The 21526-nt window shown below is 35.3% G+C and overlaps 1 non-coding gene across 1 annotated transcript; it reads right to left on the reverse strand.

Moving 5' to 3' along the window:
* Positions 1-423: 423 nt before the first annotated feature.
* LOC113728359 (small nucleolar RNA R71) lies at positions 424-530 on the reverse strand. Its single transcript, XR_003458082.1, has one exon. It is a non-coding gene; the product is annotated as a small nucleolar RNA R71 (small nucleolar RNA).
* Positions 531-21526: the final 20996 nt, after the last annotated feature.

Genomic DNA, 21526 nt, shown 5'->3' on the forward strand with positions numbered 1-21526 from the left:
ATAAATATTACCATTGAACTAGCAGGGTCATGCAGTTCAGACGAAGAAACAATGGCGGCAAAAATTCCGGTCAACAATAATAACGCTAATAATGATCACTAAGTGGCTCCTCCAGCTGGAATTCATCTAAGAGACATCCAACATCCTGTCATAGCAGCTTCTCCACGTTGTATTATGCTTTGTGATGGAGTACGAAATTATGAACTCAACATTGTGCACTTCAACATGCTTCCATCCTTTCACGATCTAATAAATAAAGATTCCCTATCTTTCATTCGTGAGTTTTATTCTGTGGTCTAGACTTTTCTTTTGAGTAGCATATCTGAAGATGACTTGTGGATGAGATGCTTCCCGTACTGCCTCAAGGACTGCGCAAATCCTAATCTTGAATTTACCACAGGGTACTCACTGCAAAAGACAATTGACTCGAGGAATGAGATCTGTTCATTTTCTCAGATAGAAGGGGAACCAATTCATGAAGCATGGGAAAGATTTAAGTTGCTATTGGTTCAATGCCCTCATCACCAGTACTCTTTGGCACTGCAAGCCCAATTTTTCTATGATGAGTTGACCCTGACATTCCAAAACATGATAAACTTTGCTACTAAAGGGTATTTTGAGGATAAAACTCTAGAGGAAATGGTTGCTATTTGTGAGATGCTACCAGCAACTCATAACAAAAAGTAAGTCCGGGTAAAAGAGCGAGTGTGCATGAAGTGTCAATTAATAAGGACACGAGTGTTCAAATGGCTGAATTGACCCGACAAATGCAATAGATGCAGTCAATGTTAAAGGGTGAATCTCAGTCTCTTGAGCCATGTTCCTATTGTAACATGTATGGACACACTACTACTGTGAGAATCCGAAAATTTTCACATTTTCTACGCATTATTTCATTTTTGTCTACATTTTTATACTGTACTTTAAATATTAAAATTTTCTATACATTTTTATAAGTAGTACAGTTTTATAATTACTTTCCTGGTATAAGTTAGTGTACGTTAAATTTGAAGTACATTATAGACGTGGGACCCGCTAGTGCAATAAAATTTTGGTGACTAAGTGATTTTTGTACTAAGTGATATTATTTTACAAGGTGCTAGGAGATGATTAGAGGTTAACTAGATAAATTAACCATTGGGAGAAAGAAGATAAGCTTTAAACATTTAAAGGGCCAAGTGTCACCACCCCATTGGAGGTTGGACTTTGACTAGGATTATTTCACTTTCCTAAAACTAAATTTTGACCCAATTTCCTTCCCATTTTCTTTGTCTTGGCCGGTTGTTCTAAGGAGAAAAACAAGGAAAGGTTCTTCATTTTCTAGCTTCCAAACTTGTTCAAATCTTGAGTTTTAACTAACCAAATTGGAATCTACTCCATACAAGTGCTCACTAGGGAAGCTTTAAGGCTTTGGTGGAGTTATTTTGGAGGAGAAAAGACTAAGCTATCATTCTTCTTGAGGTTACAAGGTATATTTGGCTAGCAACTTTTCCCTACTTTCAATATGTACAAAACTAGTAGTTTATGGTTGAGATTTTGATAGTTTTATGCAATATTTCATGAGTTGAGGTGGTGATATGAAAATTTTTAGTTTTATGGTGTCATTTCTGCTCAAATGTGAAGTGTAATGGTTGGCCATGATTTACTAGTTTTGATGCATAAAAAATCTTGTGTTTAGGTACTAGTGTATTTTGCCTAAAGAAATTTCTGGTTGGTGTGCATTAATTTCAGCTTTAAGTTTTTGTACTACCCTGTTTTGACCAGTTTCATTCGCCCATGATGGAGGCTGAATTGGGCTTAACTCAAAACATGAAAGTTGTAGGAAATGATGTTTTATAGCTGCTTGTAAAATTTTTGCTCAATTCGAGCACTGTAGCATGTGAAATGATGAAAATACTCTTGATTACCATAGGTAGAGTTCTGTGGACAGTTTTGACATTTCATCATTCTGACCTCATTTTTTCACCTTGATCCGTATTAAATTAGAATTTGGCCAAAACACAAAAGTTGTAGTGTTATGTTTTAGCTTTCCAACACATCTAAAAATGTCTCAATTGGACTTTTGTAACCTGAGTTATTGTCATTTGAACACAGTGCTGTTAACCAACCTGATGGTGAAATTCTGGTTCTGTAATTTGTAAATTTAACCTAGATACACTATGAACTGGGTTGAGTTGTTCTCATAAAAGTTGTAGCCCTTTGGCTTAGCTTCGAAATGGTATAAATTTTACCCCAATTCAATGAGTATAGCTTCGGTTGGGACCGATGCGCTAAGAGACGTCAAACCTATCATTTTGTTCTTTACCTTAAACCTTATTTCCGGTCACTTTTCTAGCTTCATTTTGTAATGGAATGACTTTTAGCCTATTGAATGACTATTGTAATGAGATTATTTGTGTGTGATTTTAGGGGCTGATTGAGGAAAATAATAAAACCATAAATGGCTGAAAAATAGGTAAATTCAAAGGGCGTGCTGCCCAAATTTGCATTCGAGGGCTAGGTAGATGTACTCACGACTTGAGTAAGGGTTGAGGATGAAACTAACTTGAATCATCTAAGGCATTCAAGTCTTCTTTCTTAGAGGTATATAAGTTAGAATCTGGCCGAAACTTGTATTCTTGGAAAAATGAAATTTATGACTAATAGGAATACGTTTTCTTCGTTTCTTCGACTCAAATGGAGATTTCAAAGTTTTACGAGCGAGCATAAGTTTTACAAATATTTTACTCATGTCTTTTGGTTTAAATGTACTCTTTTCACTTCCAAAACTATACTTATACTTTGTACTAGTAGTTATTCGTATTTTCTTTGGTTCACCTAAACTTTGGATAGTTTAACTGTAATATTTTCTCTTGGTTATTATTAGGGTTCCTTGGTGATTGAGGGTATTATCCGAAAAGAAACTTTGGATGTTATTTTGGTTAAATAGGTGAGTGTTCTTTGTATGTTATGTTTCCAATGACTATGTGGATTGTTGTGACTATGTGACTATTTGTGAATGTTGGATTAAATGTTAAATGTTTTTAATGATTTCTAAAAAATGAATTTTGCTAGGCGAGTGTATACTTTATTGTACTCGATCTAAATGAATGTGAAATTTACAATGATTAAATGATTAAATGTTTAAATACTACTTGTACATATGAATGTAAACCTTTTGGTTGAATTGGACCCTTACCCTTCGTTGCCGGTTGACTCGAGCTAGAAGCGGATTCGATCGAGCGATTGCTGACCCTGGGTTAATGTTTGGTATACTCAAATATGACCACGAAATCTGGTGGAGACTGGCTAGTGTCCAGTAGGGGGAAAATGAAATGAATGAATGAATGGCAAGAACAATGGAGGGGTTTTCACTTATAAATGAAATTATTTTTAATGCTGGAGGAATAAAGAAATGGTTGGTGGAATGAATGAACGAAGGGCTCCATGTGAGCATGTATCCTTTTAATGAATGTATTATCATTACTTTATATTGTAAATGTTTTCTGGATTACTTGTTATTACATGATTAATGTCCTTGTTTAATTATTTGGCTATGTTTATGGAACCTCATTGGACTTTTAGCTCATTCCATTAGCTTTGTTTTCCTTACGGGGGATGCGAGAGAGGGCGTGAGTCCTGTGCAGACTAGTTTGGTCTAGTTTTTTTGAAATTTTATTTTTGTATTGTTCTTGTGCTAGTGCGTGGATAAGGTTGGATGTAGTAAGAACTTAAAGCTTTTGTTCTAATTGGGATTGTATTTCTGTTTGAGATGGATATGAATGTAAGTATATGTTTCAAGTTTGGGAATTGTTTTTTGCTTAGTCTCGAGGTTATATCTTATTTCACTTAATGAGAGTGATCGAGTCCTGGCGAGAGTTGAGCAGGTGGTCCGCCAAACCCTTTGGTTCACCTTAGGGGAAGGTGGGACTATCACAACTGCAGGTTACTACAATAGAGATACCCAAGCTATTGTGGAGGATGTGAATTTTACGGTAGCTTATGGTAGCCAAAGGATTCAACAAAGGAATGAACCCTTCTCTAACACTTATAATTCAGGATGGCAAAATCATCTTAATTTCTCATGGAGAGAGCAAGGGAACAAGCTTATGGGACCACCAGGCTTTCAAGGACTACAAGGACTTCAATATCCTTCCCAACCTCATCAAGAGAAAAAGTCAGCGACTGAGGATATGATGCTTCAATATATACAAAAAATGGACCAAATGGTTCAATCGCAACAAGCATCTATCCAAAATCTTGAGAAACAAGTTAGACAACTGGCAAAAGCTCTAACAGAGAGAGGACAAGGAAAACTACCTAGTACCACAGAAGTGAACCTCAAAGAGACTACTTGGCAATGACACTTCGAATGGGAAAGGTATTGGATGAATCGGCGCAAATGCCCAAACACGAGTCTAAAAAGCAAGAGGTCGCAACGAAAAGATCAAGTGAAGACAAAGGAGATGAAGTTGGAAATTTGGTGATGATGGTATAAAAAACAATATCCTGATAAAATCGCCTGAGATCAAACCATATGTTCTACTTATACCATTCCTTCAAAAATTGAGAAAAAAAAAAAAACAAATGAGGGCCATTGTCAAAAATTTCTGGAGATGTTCAAGAAATTGCAAATCAATATTCCATTTGCTGAACCCACAGCAAACATGCCTACATATGCCAAATTCCTCAAAGAAATTGAGTCAAACAAGTAGAGATTGAAGGAGTTTGCTACTGTACCTTTATCCGAAGAGTATAGTGCATAGGTCCAAAATCGTCTTTCAACCAAAATGAAAGATTCAAGGAGTTTTACTGTACCCTGCTCTTTTGAAGATATTTTCATTGACAAATGTTTGTGTGATCTTGGGTCAAGTATGAATTTAATATCTTTATCTTTTTATAGGAAATTAAAGTTTGCTAAGATGGTGCCTACTACGGTGGTTCTTCAACTAGCTGATCACTTAGTGAGATATCCAGTTGGGCTAGTTGAAAACATGCTCGTGAAAGTCGGTAAATTTTACTTTTCTACTGATTGCTTAATACTTGACATGGAAGAAGATTTGTTATGCCTATAATTTTGGGTAGGGTATTTTTGGCCACTAGAGGGGTGCTAATTAATGTGTTAGATGGAAAACTTACTTTAAGAGTAGGTGAAGATAAACAGGAGTTCAATGTATTTAAATCTCTAAAATATACCTCTACTGATGAATCATGCTTGAGAATGGATGTTTATGATTCTTTGTCTTACAAAATTCTTGCACATGAGCATGTTGATGATTCTTTTGAAAGTGTGATTACATTGAGTTTGGATGAGCATGTAGAGGATAATAAATTGTTAAAATCTGTCAAATGGTTGGATGGGCATGAGGAGCTCCCTACTGTCAAAAATCTTGCCTTAAATTAGAACTTAAACCATTGCCTGTTCACTTGAAGTATGCCTTCTTGGGTGCTAATTATACTTATCCTGTCATTATTTTCTCCTCTCTAACTGAGATTAAAACTAATAAATTGTAAAGGATACTTCAAGACCATCACACAACCATTGCCTGGAGTATCTCTAATATTAAGGGCATTAATCCATCTATGATGATGCACAGAATTTTAATGGAGGGGAAGGCCAAACCCTCCATTGAAAATCAAATGATACTTAACCTGAACATGAAAGAGGTAGTCTGGGTTGAGGTGATAAAATTACTTGATGTTGGGATTATTTAATCTATTTCTGACAACTCTTGGGTTAGTTCTGTGTAGGTTGTACCAAAGAAGGAAGGCATGACAGTGGTAAGAAATGAGAAAGATTAACTAATCCCTACTCATGCTGTAATTGGTTGGTGTGTTTGTATTGATTATAGAAAACTCAATGTTGCCACTAGGAAGAACCATTTCTCGTTACCTTTTGTGGACCAAATTTTGAAGCGTTTGGCAGGGCATAAATTCTATTGTTTTTTAGATAGGTTTTTAGGTTACAATCAAGTCCCCATCACTTTGGAGGATCAAGAGAAGACTACCTTCACTTGTCTGTATGGTACGTTTACTTATCGGACGATGCCATTTAGACTTTGCAATGCACTTGCAACTTTTCAAAGGTGTATGATGGCCATCTTCTCAGACATGGTGGAGGATATCATTAAGGTTTTCATGGATGATTTTTTTTATTCATGGTTCCTTATTTGATGTGTGTTTGAATAATTTAAATCATATTTTAGCAAGATGTGAAGAGTCTGACCTGGTTTTAAATTGAAAAAAATATCATTTTATGGTTCGTGAGGGTATAGTATTAGGTCATAAAATTTTTGAAAGGGGTATTGAAATAGACAAAGCAAAGGCTGGGGTAATTGAATTGTTACCTCTACCTAGTTCTATTAGAAACATTAGAAATTTTTTTGGACATGCTAATTTCTATAGAAGATTTATAAAGGACTTTTTCCAAAATAACTAAACCCCTTTGTGGTTTGTTTGCTAAAGATGTGATTTTTATTTTTGATGATGCATGTCTGGCTGCATTTGATAGGATTAAGAAAAAGTTCACATCTGCACCCATAATCACTGCACCTGATTGGAATTTGTCATTTGAGTTAATGTGTGATGCCAATGATTTTGCTGTAGAAGCTATTTTGGAATAGAGAAAAGATAGGAAATTGCATATCATATATTATGTTAGCAAGATTCTCAATGATACTCAAGTTAATTATGTTACCACTGAGAAAGAATTGTATGCTATTGTGTATGCATTTAAAAAGTTTCATTCTTATTTTGTCGATTCAAGGTGATTCTTTATACTGATCATTCTGCTATTCAGTACCTTTTGACTAAGAAAGATACTAAACCCAGATTAATCCCTTGAATCTTGCTTTTGCAAGAATTTGATATGGAGATTAGAGATAAGAAGGGATCGGAGAGCTTAGTAGCAAATCATTTGTCATGTTTAGAACCAAGAAATTCAAATGATGACACTCCAATTGAAGACAAATTTTTAGATGAGTAACTATGGGAGGTAAAAGATGTTGAGGTATCTTGGTATGCTGATTATGTCAATTTTATTATTTCTATTATTGTGCTTAGTGACTTGACATTTCAGCAAAAGAAGAAATTCTTTGCCAAGTCAAAGTACTGCTACCGGGAAGATCCTCTACTATTTCGATGTTGTGCTGATGGAATAATGCGAAGGTGTGTCGGAAGAGAAGATGCAATCGATCTTGGAGTATTACCATTCTTCTCCGTATGGTGGTCATCATGGGTCGAATAAAACAACTGTTAAGATATTACAGCCAAAATTTTAATGGCTCACACTATTTAAAGATGTTAGAATATATGTGCTTACCTGTGATAGATGTCAACGTACTAGTAACATTGGTCGACATCAGGAGATACCTCAAACGGAAATTCTAGAGGTAGAGTCGTTTGATGTTTAGAGGTTAGATTTTGTGGGACCCTTTTTCATCGTCATATGGTAATTTTTACATCTTGGTGGTGGTGAATTATGTTACCAAGAAGGTTGAAACAGTGGCACTTGCGGATAATAAGAGTCAAAGCGTGGTTAAATTCGTCAAGAAGAACATTTTCACGCGCTTTGGGATACCTCGTGCAATTTTCAATGATCATGGTGTCTATTTTGACAATAGTCAATTTCGGACATTATTAGCTAAATATGGGGTAAAATTTCGAATGGATGCTGCTTATCATCCTCAGACTAGAAGTCAAGTTGAGGTGTTCAATCGGAAGATCAAGTAGATTTTGGAGAAGATCGTGAATTCATCAAAGAAAGATTGGTCAAATTTGATAATGTGTTATAGACATACCAGACGACATACAAGGCTCCATTAGATATGTCCCTATGCCAACTAATTTTTGAAAAATTCTGTCATTTGCCAGTGGAATTGGAGAATTGGGCGTATTGGGCAATCAAAACTCTCAATTTTAACCTTAAAAGTACCAATGCGAAGAGATTGCTTCAATTGAATGAGTTAGATGAGATTCATAGGGAGTCCTATGAGAATGCTTGTATTTACAAAAAAAAAAAAAGGGCAAAAGTATGGCATGACAAGCATATCGTAAGGCGCAAATTTAAAGTTAGTCAAAAGGTGTTGTTGTTCAATTCGCGCCTCAAATTGTTTCATGTCAAGTTAAAGTCAAGATGGTCTAGTTCTTTTGTGGTTACATGCGTTGGTCTATATGGTGGCGTTGAAATTTAAAAAGTTGGTCAAGAATCATTTGTAGTAAATAGTCAACATTTGAAACAATATTTTGAAGGAGATTTTGTTAGAATACTAGAAGTCGTTAAATTAATGGAGTAATTGATTTAGCTACATTTGGCTAAGGACGTTAAACTTTGTGCTTATAAGAGGCAACCCACACTTTCTTATTTGTGTTTCTGCTTTCACGTTATTATCTGTGTTATTAATTTCTTTTGCTATTTTGCAGGTTATATATAAAAAATAAAATATAAAAAGAAGGGGAGGATTACCGGCGCTGGTCATAAGACCAAACATTCCATCGGTCATCACCAGCAAACGAAAAACTATAATATGCTGTGAAAAAATATCTGGTGATGACTAGCGTAATGTCTCATGCTGATTTTTATCGTTATACACAATCTGGCAAATACCGGTGCAATGTCATGTGCCAGTTTTCGTCGACACAGAGGGTTAAAGCCTTTTCCTCTCTTCTTTCTTTTCCTATTTTTCTCTTCTCCTCCTCCAACGCACAATCCCTCTTCTCTCCCTCCTTCAATCATCCCAATTTCCACCATTATTTTCTAAACTCTTGCAAAATCTGGCTTCCCCGCTTGTTTGTAGGGAATTCCTCCATTTTTATGGCATTTAAACAGTGCAATTTCAAAATTTTTGAGGCCATCTCATAGGAAAACCTAGGTGATATCCTCCCCAAATTGGAGCGAATTGGAGCCGAAAATCAAGGGACTTTTGCCTCAGTTGTTGTTTGGAGTAAATTTTCTCTTGAATTTGGCCAAGAAAAAACCATTTGCTAGATCAAAATTGCAAGTTCATGTTAGTATGTGTTCTTGATGTAGTGCATGAAAGATTTTGGTACATTTTTGGGCAAATTTTGTGAGATTTTTCTGCTAAATTTGCCTCCATTTACTGTGATTGATCCTAGTTGCATGGTTTTTCATTCGTTTCCAAGTGGATATGGTTGTTTGAACATAAGTTGGTTGGCTACTAGTGTTTTATTTGCTATATACACTTGTGCTTATCTACTATTCTTGCGGATTGTGGTTGCTATTTGATTCATCATACAATTGTTGTGTAAGTTGGTGGTGGGGCATTTTTGCTAGTAAGTTAGACCTATGCTTTCATTGCTTCCGTTACTTTTGTTACTTGAGTGATAGCTCCTAGAGTTAAGAATCTGAGTGATACAGGGGCTTCTCGTAAGCGAGTAAGAACCACTGGGGGAGAGGGTAGTTTGCATCAACCCTAGTTTGATGCTATTCACTTCTCTAATGTAGAAATTAAGAAGTGGTACTTAGATAGGTTCAATAACACCGTTTTGGTAGAAATAGATATGGATGAGGCCTTTGATGCTCAATATCACTTCCATGAGTTATTTCTTGCTCTAGGCTGGGAGCAAATGCTAACTTTGCCTGTAGAGTACTATCCAGGGTTGGTTCGTCAGTTTTATGCTAATATGGAGCATGAGACACAGTTTAGTACCTCGGTTGTGGATAGCTATATTAAAGGAAGACGAATCTCCCTTATTCGCCAATTCTTGAGCGATCTCTTAGGTGCTAGGAATGAAGAGCCACCTTTTGAGCAAGGCAAAACCTCTATTGTCTATGATCCGGAATGGGTGTTTGAGACGGCACTACATAAGTTCTATTATGGGCGAAAGTTTAAAGAGAGGTTGGTCGAAGGTGGTAGGGTAATCAAAACTCCATCATATGTCCCTACTGGGTTCCTGAGTGCTCGACACAATTTGTTGGTCTATTTTCTCAACCACAACATTGTTCCTTCATCGAGTAGTAAGAACGTTATGCGGGTGGTGGATTGGTATCTCATTAACAAAATGAAAAATGGCTTAGGTGAGATAGCAGGGATACCAGTGGCGACTATCGTTTTGGATACCATGACTAATGCCACTCGTTATAATTGCAAGGATAAGGCATTTCCTTATGCTCGCTTACTGACTTTAGTCTTCCAGCATTTTGGTGTTAATTTTCAGAGAGAAGTTAGGAAAACATATCATCAAAGCAATAATTTGGCCCTCTCTACTATCAATCGTATCGCCTATGTCAAGGATGCTGAGGGCCATGATAGCGACGAGAAGGCAGAATTGGAGGGCCACGGAACGGCGCATATCAAAGCTGGTGAGGGGACTTCATATCCAGTTCAGGCACTGAGCATCTAGGAGCTACTTTAGATGGTCTTGGCTGAAGTGCAAGGTACGAGGGAATCAATGGAGCGCTTAGAGAACCATGTAACAAGCATAGAAAAGGAGTTGGCCAGTTGGCACCCGTATAGACAAAGCCCACATTGATTTTCATTTTCATTCTTAGGCATTCTTTTTAGTGGTTCGATTTTGTAGTTGTTGATGTTTAGTTAATGTTTTTGCTATTTGAATAGACTTTTGGTGGTGTTTTAACTCCTACTTGTAGTTGTTTGCCATTTGTTTTGAAGGATTTAATCGTAGCGGCTTCTTCTTTCCATGACTATTGGCCTTGCATCAGTCATTCTGACTCTATCGAATTCTCAGGGGAGTTTCACTTTCAACTCTATTCTTGTAATAATTTCTTTATATTATTTCCAACATTGAGGACAATGTTATCTTAAGTATGGGGGAAGGAGTGAAAGAGCGAAATGAAATTTTGGTACCTAATAGATAATGGCTTATATTTCAAGGTTTATTATTATTAAAGCTTATTTGGATAAATGTGTTAGTGTTCAATGGTGTTGCTTTAGAGCGCTTCATTGGTGAATATTTGATAGTTTGAGACCTTTTCAATTTTTAGCTAATTTTCCTAGGCATTATAAACATTTTTCTGGCTTTTTTTTTGTGAATTCAGCCTAATTATTAATCTTAGTTCTCTATATTATTGGGATATGAAGCAAGCTTTTAAATTCTTATTTGTGCTTACATGCTTATGTTATTAATTTGACAGGTGTTGAGTTTGTACAATAATAAATACCTACACGAGAAAAATACAAACTTGTATATAGCGGTGAGTAGGATCGAATCCATAGGGACTAGAGATAATTCATTTCCTCTAGAGTTCAAAATATGGGGGTTTTTTTTTATAAAAATAACTAATTATCTAAATAAAAACAACTCACGAAAATAAACAGGAATTAATCAACAAGAGATACGACTCTAACCGAAGGTGCAACTTTTCAGACATGGTCCGTTCAACTGATCATCGATGCAAAAATAATTCTAGCATTCGTCAATAAACAGGTTTTTAACTGCCGATACGATCTGACAATTAGTTTCTCCTTACTGTTTTAATAGTCAAGGTACGATCATTGACTATTTTTTTAATCCGAAAATAATCCTAGGTACGACCATAGGATTTAATTTCTAATTGCATTAAAAATCAGAGAAACCCTGTTCTAATTAATAAACACGCTATGAGGGTTTATTTGAATTAAATTGTATGTTTCCCTGACACAAACCTAATTATGTCAATTGCTACCGGGATCAGAGTAATCAAACAATTACAAATTCAACTACCCCAATTAGCAAATAGATTACGTGAACAATTAAATATTGCACAACTATTTAATCATGCACAACAATCATAGCCACGAAAATCAGAAAACATACAAATATCAATGAATGAAAGAAGCAATTAAAATAATTTGATCTCATAGATATTTGGAACCGCGCTTTCAAGTTGACCTTCGATTAGAAAAGGAAATTAACTACTCTTTATTGAGAATAACCCACGTAATTTCATTGACAAGAGTTGCGCGAGCATTCAACAATGGAAAAATAACGAAAAGAAAACAAAAGGAAGGAATGGCGCTTTTTTTTTGCCTTCAAGGCCTGCCGCCTAGTCTTTTTGCTTCCTTCAAGTATTAATCATGCGGGATGCCGGCTTTTGCTCTTCCTATTTTCTAGTTTTCTAAGGAAAACAAACTCCTAATTGAGAAAGGAAACATTCTAAAGAGATAATACTTAATTGTTTCCTAATTCAACTCTATAACTAACAAAGATAATTAAAGCCTTCCAAATTCACCAAAGATATCCATATTTGATTCAAACTAGGAAATCTCCATGCGCGATAAATTCTCGAGTCTTTTGGACTTGAATGTAGGTCCCGAACGTACCATCACCAAATTAACTGAAAATTGCCCCTTTTAATCATGTTTCGGTTATTTTCCTACAATTAGCATAATTAACCAAATATAAGTAGAATCCATCAATTAAAACAATATTTGGTAAAGTAAAAGAGGAAAATATTTATAAAAATTAATGATAAAAATGCAACCTATCAATTTCCCCCACACCTAAATCATGTTTGTCCTCAAGCATGAGAACAACCAATCAAGCAATTGAAATTAAACAACGGCTATCGCCCAAATCATCTATTACCAAAATACAATTAAATACATGTCAAGTATTAGTGGTTAAGTTCCAAGAAATATTTCTTCAATTAGCTTTTAAGATTAAGGGCGCTTCCAATTTATGACTAACTAAGCTATGAATATAAAATATTCAACCAGTATTTTTCAGTAAATGGTTCAATTATTAAGCAAAATCTCAACATTAAACTTCATGAATCAGCAGGCTAATACAATTATTCACACACTTGCACATTTTTCACTATTAGGATATCTCCATACTTAAGTTTTCATTTTTTTTTTGGAAAAAAAATTGAGTCCTTAGCCATTCAAGTCTTTTGAGGCGAACTCCAATATCTATTAAATGAAGGAGTTCAATTACTCAACTTTTACCGTTAAAGGACCACAAACTCATAGTTATTGTCACTTTTTAATGCAAAAGTCGACATTTGTGGTGAAGACTCCCGGTTACTAGGCGACGATACTAGCTGAATATAGACAAATACTATTTATAAATAAGCACCAAATTAAAATTAAAACCACGCAAGCCTGCTTTATTTTTCAAACATGGAGAACTAAGATTAATTGCTAAACCAATTTACATGAAAAATACCAGAAAAATATTTACAATCCCTAGAAAAGTTAATCAAAAATTGTAAAAAGTCACAAAATTTCAAATATTTATCAAAGAGATACCCTTAAACCTAACCATGCCATACTTAACCCCTTAGAATATAAAATCTTAGCAATAGAAAATTTTAAAACATCGAACCATTATTTATCGGGAACAACCACAAAAATGCACAAGACGTGGCAAAAATTGGATAAAATTTGACAAAGTCAAACAAAAAAATTCCAATAAAAATGCCTACACTTGCACTTTTTCAATATATTATCAATATGCTACACCCCCCACACCTAAATCTTACATTGTCGCCAATGTAAAATGAAGAATAGAATACAAAATAAAAGGAACAACGAAACTTCCCTGAACATGTAGTGGAGGATCTCGAGTAGCTATGGAATAGGTGGGAGTGATGGTGTGAAACCAATATGGTGCATCTCCACTGCCCCCAAACCAAAATCGAAGATGGTCATGGGTGGTGGCTAGCGGCGGACGCATGGTGTGGCAGCGATGGCATGCGAGCGGAGAAGGAGACGATGGCGAGCGTGCGAGGCAGCCGCGTCTTGGTTCGATTGGAAGAAAAGAGATACAAGGGAAGAAGAAAGAAAGAAAAAGAAAAGAAAGGATAGGCAGCGGTTTTTTTTTTTTAGAATTACTGCATTAGACGTGGGCACGCCTAACTGCCCTTGACTCTTCTGACCAACGCTCGAAAATTAAGTTCCTTAAACGTGACCACATGACATGGGTACGCCTAACTATTGGAGAGTCTTCTGCCCGCAGATGAAAATTGCCTCCTTTAGGCATGCCTAACTGGCATGGGCATGTTTAACTGCCCTCGAGTCTTCTGATGGTGGAGTTTATTTGTGCATTACCACGTGCCCTTTGGACGCGGGCCCGTCATGTCGGGAGGAAGTCTGCTAATCATTAACAATGAAAACTTAAACCACCAAATATGAAAAATCTGAGAGAAACATATTGAAACACATAAAAAAATTAACAAACAACTAAAAAAATGGATTGGGTTGCTTCCCAATAAGCGCCTTTCTTTAATATCTTTAACTAGACATTGCTATATTTATTCACGGAGGATAAAATCTTGTAGCTCATTTCAGTGTTTCATCTTTTATGTAGTCCTGATAACCCTAGTAAATCGAGTAACCATTGAGCATACGAGGTACGGTCTTCCATAGATTAGTAGATAGCGCCAAACAAACAAGTACTGACCTTAATTCTTCACTCGCTTCTCCATCACGAGCACTTATTGGTTCAAAATATTTTGCCATCACAACTCTTAACTTATTTCTCTCATGAAATTCAAAATCTTCTGGTATAATAAAGTCAATCTCATTAACAGGAATTAAAGAATAAGAGTCAAGAGAATATTGATTAAGGAATGGAGGAAACGTCACCGCATTTGGAGATTGTTCACTAAATTCATTCACTTGAGTGATTTGATGTTGGGGTTTCATTTCTTGCACTTCAATTTCCTTTTCAACTACATCTTTAGATCTGTTTTCTTGAGACTCTTGCAGTGCCATGACTTATCAGGATAATTGCATCCTCATCTTTCTTAAAGTTGATGATGGTTTGTGAGGGCAATTTTTCATAAATTGGAGAAATTAATTTGCTTAGTGTAGATGCCCATTCACGTCTTTCATCTTTGATCTCTTTTTGAATTTGATCCTGACTCTTACCTTTCAGAACCGTAGGCTCTTTAATTTCTTTTCCACTTCTAAGGATCATGGCACTCACGTTCTTTGGGTTAACTTCAGCCTGAGATGGAAGTTTTCCTTTCTCTTGAGACTCCAAATAATGTAGTGTAGAGGCCATCTGACTCAAATGATTTTCTATGTTTCTTATGCTTGTGTCCGTCCTTTGTTGGTATTGAATGGCATTTTGCTGGAGTTGGGTGTTGGCAACCAATGTCTTGACCATATCCTCTAAAGACATGTCAGTATTTGATGAATGAGATTGAGATTTAGAGGGGTACCGTGGCTGAAAATCTTGCTGCTTATTGGGAAAAGAATTTTGCTACTTGTTGCCTCCATAGCTGAAATTCGGATGGTCTCTTCAATTCGAATTATACATGTTGGAGTAAGGGTCATACTGCCTACGAGGCGCGGGCACGTTGCCAACCATACTCACTTGTTCAACTCTTTCACCTTGTAACACTGGGCACCAATCTGTGGGATGATTCGTGTCCTTCCAAATACCACATGTTCTGACCTGTTGCAAATTCCCTACAGCCAATTGTCGCATAGCCAAAGTTAATTTAGATATTTGTTGTTGAATTGATGAGACATTTACCTCATTTACTCGATGAGTATGGATATCCTCCCTTGTTCCAAATAGTTGAGAATTTTCTGCTATAGTTTCTATCAATTTTCAAGTATCTTGGGGGGTCTTATTCGTCAAAGCACCTCCACTGGCAGCATCTATAAGACTTCTATCTGTATATAGCAAACCTTCATAGAAATATTGAATCAGGAGATGATCGCTAATCTAGTGTTGGGGGCATCTAGTACACAGCTTTATGAATATCTCCCAGTAGTCATAAAAAGACTCTCCCAGATGTTGAGTAATGCCACATATTACCTTCCTCAGACCGGCGGCTCTAGATACAGGAAAATATTTTTCCAAAAATTTTTTCTTTAATTGGTCCCAGGTTGTTATACTACCTGGTGGCAAATAATACAACCAATCTTTTGTTGCGTCCTTGAGAGAAAATGGAAATGCTCGTATTTTTATCTGCTCTTCAGTAATCTCGGGAGGCTTCATACTTGTGCATACTACATCAAATTCTTACATGTGCTTGTAGGGTTTCTCACTTGAAAAATCATGAAAAGAAGGTAAAAGATAAATTAGATCAGACTTTAATTCAAAAGGGGTATTATCATCTAAATTTGGAAAGATAATGCATAATGATTGCTGATTTAAATTTGGAGCAGTCAACTCCTTTAAAGTTCGAGCTTTAGCCATAACAACGTTTTCTTGATCAGAATCATTCGAAGTGGCACTATGCGCAATCTTCTCTATCTTCGGATAGAAAATTAATTCACCTATATAAGAGGAACAGGGCATAAAATCGAGAAAGAGAAGAAGTGGAAAAAAACCAGAAATCCAAAAATAAAATGAACTCAAAAAGAAAACAAATTAACTAACGCTAGTCCCCGACAATGGCGTCAAAAATTGACAGGTGTCGAGCCTGTACAATAATAAATACCTACTCGAGAAAAATACAAATTTATATATAGCGGTGAGCATGGTCGAATCCGTAGGGACTAGGGATAATTTGTTTCTTCTAAAGTTCAGAATATGAGGGGTTTCTATAAAAATAACTAATTATCTAAATAAAAATAATTCACAAAAATAAACAGGAATTAATCAATAAGAGATACGACTTTAGCCAAAGGTGCAACTTTTCAGACATAGTCCATTCAACTGATCATCGATGCAAAGATAATTCTAACATTCGTCAATAAACAGGTTTTTAATTGCCGATACGATCTGACAATTAGTTTCTTCTTACTGTTTCAATAGCCAAGGTACGACCATTGACTATTTCCCTAATCCGGAAATAACTCTAGGTACGACCATAAGATTTAATTTTCTAATTGTATTAAAAATCAGAGAAACCCTGTTCTAATTAATAAACACGCTGCGAGGGTTTATTTGAATTAGATTGTATGTTTTCTTGACACAAACCCAATTATATCAATTGCTACCGGGATTAAAGTAATCAAACAATTATGGATTCAACTACTCCAATTAGCAAATAGATTACGTGAACAATTAAATATTGCACAGCTATTCAATCACACACAATAATCATAGCCATAAAAAGTAGAAAACATACAAATATCAATGAATGAAAGAAGCAATTAAAATAATTCGATCTCACAGATGTTTGGAACCGCTCCTTCAAGTTGACCTTCGACTAAAAAAGGAAATTAACTACTCTTTATTGAGAATAACCCACGTAATTTCATTGACAAGAGTTGTGCGAGCCTTCAACAATGGAAAAATAATGAAAAGAAAACAAAAGGAAGGAATGACGCCTTATTTTTTGCCTTCCAAGCCTGCTGCCTAGTCTTTTTGCTTCCGTCAAGTATTATCATGCGGGATGCCGGCTTTTGCTCTTCCTATTTTCTAGTTTTCTAAGGAAAACAAACTCCTAATTGAAAAAGGAAACATTCTAAAGAGATAATACTTAATTATTTCCTAATTCAACTCTACAACTAACAAAGATAATTAAAACCTTCCAAATTCACCAAAGATGTCCATATTTGACTTGAACTAGGAAATCTCGATGCGCGATAAATTCCCGAGTCTTCTGGATTTGAATGTAAGTCCCGAACGTACCACCACCAAATTAGCTGAAAATTGCCCCTTTTAATCATGTTTTGGTTATTTTCCTACAATTAATACCATTAACCAAATATAAGTAGAATCCATCAATTAAAACAATATTTGGTAAAATAAAAAAGAAAAATAATTATAAAATTAATGATAAAAATGCAACCTATTAGTACTCCACTGGTTATCGTTATCTAGTAACCGGAGTGTTCATTTAAAAGTGTCGACTTTCGCATCAAAAAATGGTGATAACTATGAGTTTGTGATTCTTTAACGTTGAAAAGCTGAGTAACTAGGCTCTTTCATTTGGGAGATGTTGGAATTCGCATCAAAAGGCTTGAGCAGCTAAGAATTAAGTGTTTTCCTCTTGTTAAGATATGGAAAAACGTAAGTGTGGGGGAATTTCTAATAAAAGAAAAAGAAAAAACAAGAAAGAAAGAGAAGGAAGAAAAAGGAAAAAGAGAAAGGAAGTGTGGTTCATAAGAATAGCCTGTGGATCCATGTGGCTATATGTTAGAAACTTTGTTTAAAAGTTGGGCCATTTTATTTTTTGTGGCAAATGCCTATTAAATATTTTATATTTGTAGTTTAGCTAACCAGAGTTGAAGGGGTCGAGGGTGTTAAAAGCTAATAAAAAAAGTATCTCTTTGAGTTTCACTGTTAGCACTTGACATTTGCTTAGAATGGTTGCTTTAATAATGATAGCCTTGAATATAGCCATTGTCTGTATTTAATTGATTTTGTTCTTGTACTTGGGGACAAGTACCGATTAAGTGTGGAGGAGTTTGACAGGAAGTAGATTATATGAATTTTTGTAAATGTTTTTAAGTCATTTTGATGTTCTATGTACTTGAATTGGACGGAAACCTGCTCATTGGAAGTTATATTGTTATTACAGGGATTAGATTGAGCAGTTGAAGAAATTAGGTAGGCAATGATGTGAAGAATCAAAAGTACAAGGGCCCAAAGATGAAAAGTTAGAAATTTTTTAACGATCGGCACTGGACTTGTTGCCAGACTTTGCACCGGATATCACTAGACTTGAATAGTGTGAGTTGCAATTCAATGACTGGTGTCGGACTTCATGCCGATGCCGATATTTATCGGATTGGTCTCGCGCATGTGTTTGTCTTCAATAAGAAACCTATTTCGAAGAGGATTCAAAGGCATCATGTAATAACTATAAATAGGGTCTTTTTTGGTCGTTTTAAGGGAGAAAAACATTAGTTTTCGGCTAGGACAACACATTTTAACATCTTTTCACAGCTCGTTCTTGAGAGATCAAGGCTAACGGATGAGAATCGAGAGTGCAAAGGAGGAAATTGGCGACAAGCACTAAGAAGTTCTTCTATCCCAACTTTACTCCTTTGTATTATTTCTTGAATTCATGCTTTATTTCTCCATGACCGCACTAAAATTCTTTCTAGGGTTAGCGTTCACATGAAGGAATGTTGATTGATTCTTTCAATTAAAATTCTTATCTTATGCTATGATTTATTTATCTTATTCTTGATGCATGCTTATGCTTGACCACTATGAACATGATTATTGGGTTGGTGTCAAATTGAGAAAGGAGATACAGCCATGCACTAGATAAATAAACGCATATAGACTAATCACAGGAGTAGGTTAGGACATGGGTAACAAACCTTTATCTCTAAGAATCTTAGTGGATTTAATTAAACTCTTATGACCGTCGAGAAAGGCATAGGATTTAGTTAAACACACTTTAGATGCATCGAGAGGTAATCTAAAATATATCCGTGTGATGCGTTCATAGTTTGGTGAGAAAATAATGGGAAGAATCAATTCAAGATTTTGGATTAAAACCTGATATCCTAGGCTCGTACTCATTGATTTTCTCCCTTTTCATTACCTTGATCTTTAATTACATTACGTAAAAATTATTTTCTAATTTCTCCACTCCTTAAATCTACTTTATCACGGTAATTAAAGAAGAAAATTAACTCGTCCCTTGTGTTTGACCCCTGGAATACTCTAGATGATTTATTGCTACGATCAACCCTATATATTTGCAGGAAATTATCGACAAATATGCTTATGCTATTACATTGAACTATACTCCAGTAGTTGTCATTACCTAGTAACTGGGGGTCTTCATTGAGTAGATATCGACTTTTGTATCAAAAAGTGATGATAGCCATGAGTATGTGGTTCTTATGCAATAAAAGTTGAGTAACCAGACTCGTTCATTTAGGAGATGTTAGAGTTCGCATTAAAAAACTTGAACGGCTAAGAATTAAGTATATTACCCTTGTTAAAATGAGAAAAAGTTTAAGTGTGGAGGAATTTAAAAAAAAGAAAAAGAAGAATAAAGAAAAAAGGAAAAATAAGTAGATTATAATATCCGTGTGGTTATACATTTGAGATTTTAGTTAATGGTTGAGCCATTTGCAGGAAAATTCTTGTTAAACATTTTATACGTTTAGTATGGTTACCCATAGTTGAAACGGTTGATAGTATTGAAAGCTAGTCGGAGAAGTGTCTCTTTGATTTCACCATTGACTCTTGACACTTGTTTGAAATTATTGCTTTAGTAACAATAGTCTTGAATATAGCTATTGTATGTAGTAATGGGTTTTGTTCTTGTGCTTGAGTACAAGTATGGATGAAGTGTGGGGGAATTTGATAGGGTGTAAAATGTAGTGTATTTATATGCATAAATTGCTAATTAACAATATTATTTGAACTTTATTTTGAATGAAAACTACTTATCTTTGTTCTTTATTGTTTTAATAGATGAAGAGCTCAATTCGAAAAAAATGGACCAAAAATGTGGCGTGAAGAAACAATGGAAGAAGAAGAAGTGACGCGGTAGGGGTTTGGCAGGAACTATATATTTCAATATTTTAGTGATAGCTTGAACTACCAAAATCTAATTAAGATGATTCTTCGTTCATTTTCAAACTAAGAGAATGACCTACAATGCTTGTAAAGACATCAAAGTTCAATTCTCATGTTTTCATAGCCAAAAATCCAAATTACTGAAGTATAGTTTCACTGCGATGCTCTATTGATTAGTTGTTAGTATTTTGGTATGTCATTCAGACCTCCAAATGACATGATTCTTGTGGACTGGAAAGTTAATTCAAAGGGCTAAAACTTTCATGGTTTGTGCAAAAGCTGATTCAGATTCCTTCATAGTGTAATTTGGCTTTAAAGATGATCCATGCATAGGCCCTTTTAGATCTGCCCACGATTCCCATGTTTGGCGCCGAATGCTGAAAAGGACTTCACACCATACTTTTTCAGATTCTGATGATTCGCAAGCATCGAAACAAGTCAAGGGCTAGACTTAGGGCTAGTGTTTGGGTCAAATTTCATCGAGAAACCAAATCAAACTTGATTTTTGGTAACTTTTGAAGACCTATTCCTACCATATTTGGGATACAAATTTAAGACACTATAAATAGGAATATTTTAGGTCATTTTTAGGTTAGAAAACATTAGGCTAAACTTTAGCTCATCCTGTTTACATATTTTCTTGAGAGATCAAGAAGAAGGGGAAGAATCAAGGAGTAACCAACACTAGGATTGAAATCGGACAACTGAGAAGTTTTTTTTTTTTTTTTTACTTTATTCTCCATTATTGTTGTTGTTGTTTCTTGTATTGTTAGTTTTAATTAAGAATATGTTGAACTAATTCCATTCTAGGATTAGGGTTGTGTGAAAGAGATTTGATTATTTATTCAAGTTAATTTCTTAACTTTTGTCGTGCTTTATTTATTTTGATTTAATTGCATATGTGTGATTGAACACCACAAACATGCTCTTAGGGTTTATTGAACTGAGAAGGGATTTACAATCATGTGCTAGATAGGTAAAACATACATAGTCTAATCAGAAGAATAGATTTGGATTTGTCTGATGTGATTATATCACCTAAGATCTTAAAAGGTTTAATTGAATACTTATGATCTTGAGAGAGACGTGAGATCTAATTAGGTATAATTTAGATGTATCGAGAGATAATCTAAAGTATCTTTGCATGATATGTTCTTGGCATGTTAAGAAATTAATTGGGTAATTA

This window comes from Coffea arabica, chromosome 2c (genome assembly GCF_036785885.1).
Source record: "Coffea arabica cultivar ET-39 chromosome 2c, Coffea Arabica ET-39 HiFi, whole genome shotgun sequence".
NCBI classification, from domain to species: Eukaryota; Viridiplantae; Streptophyta; class Magnoliopsida; order Gentianales; family Rubiaceae; genus Coffea; species Coffea arabica.